The sequence below is a fragment of the Neomonachus schauinslandi genome, chromosome 6 (genome assembly GCF_002201575.2).
Source record: "Neomonachus schauinslandi chromosome 6, ASM220157v2, whole genome shotgun sequence".
Lineage (NCBI taxonomy): Eukaryota > Metazoa > Chordata > Mammalia > Carnivora > Phocidae > Neomonachus > Neomonachus schauinslandi.
In genome coordinates, this window is record NC_058408.1 from 41,496,602 (window position 1) to 41,501,248 (window position 4,647).

Here is a 4,647-nt window from a genome sequence, read left to right on the forward strand (position 1 = left end):
TTAGCAGTCACTAGGGTGCTCATTAGCAGTTCTTTCTTTTTCATATATAACCTTTACGCTCGGGTTGTAAAATGGGAAAAAATGTGAGCAAATTGAAATTTTATAAATCAAGTAATTTTGATTGCTCTGGGAGCTCACTGTTTAAGAGATCCTATGGCAAATTCTGTTGTAAATTGAGCCATCAGCTTTTTATCTGTTCTAAAAATTCAAGTTTTAATGTATCATCTTGCCTGAGGGGGGTGATTGCGCTTGTATTATTAAAAAGATGCACAGAAAAGATGGAGCCTTTGGTGCTCCCCCTCTGAATTTAAATAGTGGTATGTAATCACAATTACCCAGCTCGCAAGCAAGCAATTACACTCAGTATTAATGAAAGGACCCTAGTCAAAAACTGTGCCCAAGGGAAGCTTCTGCCCACAAGTCAGGGTTAATGGCCCAGCCATTGTTTTAATGGATTTTCAATGAGGTGTGAAGATGACAGGCCAATAAGGGTGAAGCTTTACGATGCGCCTAAACAAGCACAATTAGCGACTTGCCATTAGTATCCTGACCTTTCTGTTTCTATTTCTTTGCCACCGGAGTGTTTATTTATTAATTTATGTTTAACACAATTCCCATAGAGCCTTGGTTAACTCAGAGGGAAGGTGACCCATCTTGGCTGCTTTTGTGGGAAGGGCATTAATAAAGCCCCCTCCCTAAGCAAGTTTCAGCGGTGAGCCCCGTGGTCACAGACTCTGCTGAACCACCCGGTTCTGTTTGCCGCCTCTCTTCCAGGCTCTCTGGCCCTCAAGATGCCCAGTGCCTTGCCCAGACAAGACAGTCTTGTCTTCTGGAGTCCGATCCCCCACCCCTGGGAGGTGTGGACCTAGTGGTTACAAACTCAGCCTCAGTGAGATCACCTGGGTTTGTCTCCCCGCCTCCATTACCTGTGAATCTTGGCAACTTACGTAATTTACATAGTTTACATAAGATCAGTGCCCAGCGCCTGTGAGGAGGCCCGGAGCTCTGTCTTCTCTCATTTTGAATCCACATTTCTGATTCTGGGCTAAAATTCTGAGCTAGAGCCTGGGCTAGGCCTACCTTGACTTTAACCTAGCACTTCTGGGGACTCAAATTTTGCTCCTGACCTCTGTTTTTCTGGTTGAATTCCCTCTCTCACAAAGGCTGCATAAACTCTTCTTTTCCTTGTTTTGAAAATTTGTCTGTTAACCTAGGGCTCGGCAAACTATGGCCTGTGAGCCATGTCTGGCCTACTGCCTGTTTTTGTAAGTTTTTTTTTTTTTTAAGATTTTATTTATTTATTTGACAGAGAGAGAGTGAGAGCACACAAGCAGTGAGAGGGGCAGAGGGAGAGGGAGAAGCTGACTCCCCGCTGAGCAGAGAGCGCAGGACTCTGAGATCACGACCTGAGCCGAAGGCAGACGCTTAACCGACTGAGCCACCCAGACGCCCTTTTTGTAAGTCAAGTTTTATTGGAACACAACCATGCTCATTTATTTATATACTGTTTATGGCTGCTTTCTTGCTACAATAGCAGCTCAGTAGTTGTGACAGAGGAATTACAACCCTCTAGTCTAAAACATTCACTATCAGGCCCTTTACCGAGAAAGTTTACTGTTCCTTGTTTGTACAGGTTGAATTAAGTCCTCTAAAAAAGATATGTTGAAATCCCCAGTACCTCAGAATGGGGTCATATTTGGAAATAGGGTCTTCCCAGAGGTAACCAACTTAAAATGAAGTCATTAGGGTGAGCCCTATTTCAATATGACTGTTGTCTTTATAAAAAGGGAAGTTTGGACACAGTATTTTCTTATTTTCTACATTCTTGATGATCAGACATCTGGACTTTCAGTGACTGGGGTGAGAATGCCTTCCCAGGATTAGCCAATTCCTAGAGATAGCAAAAGACTTGCACAGAGCCATGCCTTTTGTTTGCAAACTAACCCTTCCAGAGCCCATACTCCAAACTGCCTCCTCCATCTGGCTCTTACACCCAGGAGTCATGATCTCCAGGTCCTGGAGATAATATGCCTCCTGGAGTCATGATCTCCAGGAGGTAATATTCTTAGTCACCCAGGGGCTAAGTACTAGACAACTAGGGACCATCCCCACAGCCCAGAGCTTGCTGAGATTATTCTAACATATCTAATCCTAAACCTACTCAGCTTGCTTATCTTGCCTTCCTCATTCCTTCCCATGAAAGCCACAGTGAGGACTCTAGGCCACACTTTCTCCTTACTCTTTCTGCCTCCTGACTAACCCTGTGTGCCCTTGCATGGTATACATGCCCCCCCCCCCCCACCCCGGGAACTAGGAGTAACAAACATTTTCAATGGCAATCATCCCCCGATCTGTTGGTCTCACCATACTTGAATAAAAACCAAAATCCCAGGTGTATTTTAGAACACAGAGACAGACACATACGGAGGGAAAATAACATGAAGACATAGGGAAGTGCCTATGGGGGTTTTGTATCTATAAGCCAAAGAACACCCGAGGCCACCAGACGCTGCGAGAAGGGCATGGAACCGTTCCTTCCCTAGCACCTTCAGGGGGAGCAGGACTCTGTCAACACCTTGATTTTAGTCTTCCAGACTCCAGAATGTGAGACAATAAATCCCCATTGTTTTAACTCGCTCAGTTTGTGGTACTTTGTTATGGTAGCCTAGGCAACTGATACACCACCTAACACATTATTTTGTTTTGTTTTCTTTATTCCTCATTGTTCTTTTACATAAAACACCTGTGTGGTCTCTTATCGTCATTTTAAGATGACCCTCACACACAGTACGGCATCTGGGTATCGCCAGGTAGTCGGGCGAGCGGGCAGCTCGTTTAACCCAGGACTGAGGCTCAGCGACTTAGGGGACTTCCTGAGCTCACCCTGCAGGCAGCAGGTGGGGCGCACACTGGTGTTTACTGAGGGCTCCTTATGTGCTGTCCTCACAGGATTTCAGGACCCACCCCCACAGTTAACCTGAGGACTAGGAGCTGAGCAATTCAGCTAATCATCAGATAGCTATGAACGTAAAAAGGACACCTTCTGACCTCACTTTCCCTTGTCTTTAGGGGGGCTTCTTCTTCTTTTTAAGGTTTTTAAATTTATTTATTAGAGAGAGAGAAAGAGAGAGCCCTACTGAGCAGGGAGCCCGATGTGGGGCTCAATCCCAGGACCTGGAGATCATGACTTAAGCCGAAGGTAGACACTCAACCGACTGAGCCACCCAGGTGCCCCCTTTCCATGGCTTCTGAAGGCAGAACCACATGAGGAGGCCAGACACCTATAACACCATACTGCCGTGGTCAGAACCAGCCGGCACCTCCTGGACCAGTCAGGGAAGTTCTTCCTTCAAAGGACAGTGCTGAACTTAGCAGTGTGTGGTAAAACAAGGTAAGAGAGCTCTAAAGGCCCCTTCTGCTGGCCCTGTGGGGTGTGGTGAGGGTCCGAGGAGGGCAGAACAGGGAGAGGTCTGGGGCTATTCCCATGTGTAACACTGTGGTGAAAGCTGGAGCTGCTTCTGGTCAAGGCTTGGTCTGGATGTTGTGGATTCCCTGATCTCTGACGCCAGGAGCCCATCCATCTCCTGAGGTTCTTTCTTTCTTTCTTTCTTTCTTTTTTAATTCCATTAAAAAAATATTTTTTCTAGTGAAATATCACAATTTCATTATTCAGTGCCACACATTGGGCTTTGACTCACATTGTTTCCTCTGAGTTAATCCGCAAAGGGTGGCAGTTCCCTGGGGAAACTTCGCAAAACATGGAACGCGTCACGAGTTTGTGTGTCATCCTTGAGCAGGGGCCATGCTAATTTTCTCTGTATTGTTCCAATTTCAGGATATGTGCTGCCAAAGTGAGCACTAATTTCATTTTATTTCATCATGATAAGTCTTCTCTTTAATCCCCATCCCCTATTTCCCCCATTCCCCACCCCCCCACCCACCTCCCCTCTGGTAACCATCAGTTTGTTCTCTATAGTTAAGAGTCTGTTTCTTGCTTTGGCTCTCTTTCTTTTTTTCCCTTTGCTTGTTTATTTTGTTTCTCGAATTCCACATGAGTGAAATCATACGGTATTTGTCTTTCTCTGACTGACTTATTTTGCTCAGCATTATACCCTCTACCTCCATCCATGTTGCAAATGGCAAGATTCATCCTTTTTTGGGGGCTGAATAATATTCCTGTGTGTGTGTGTGTGTGTGTAGCACGTCTTCTTTATCTGTTCATCTATGGATGGGCCCTTGGGCTACTTTCATAGTTTGCCTATTGTAAATAATGTTGCAATAAACACAGGGGTGCATGTATCCTTTTGAATTAGTGTTTTCGCATTTTTTAGGTAAAAACCCAGTAATGCAATTCCTGGATCATAGGGTAGCTCTATTTTTAATTTTGGGGGGAACCTCCATACTGTTTTCCATAGTGGCTGCACCAGTTTGCATTTCCACCAACAGTGCATGAAGATTCTTTTTTTTCCAGATCCTCCCCAACACTTGTTATTTCTCGTGTTTTTGATTTTAGCCATTCTGACAGGTGTGAGGTGATATCACATTGTAGTTTTGATTTGGATTTTCCTGATGATTAGTGATGCTGAGCATCTTTTCATGTGTCTGTTGGCCATCTTTATGTCTTCTTTGGAGAAATGACTATTCATG

General features: G+C 44.8%; 1 non-coding gene across 1 annotated transcript; it reads right to left on the minus strand.

Annotated features, from left to right (window-relative positions):
- Window positions 1-3,752: 3,752 nt before the first annotated feature.
- Window positions 3,753-3,859, minus strand: LOC123325144. Its single transcript, XR_006540254.1, has one exon. It is a non-coding gene; the product is annotated as a U6 spliceosomal RNA (small nuclear RNA).
- Window positions 3,860-4,647: the final 788 nt, after the last annotated feature.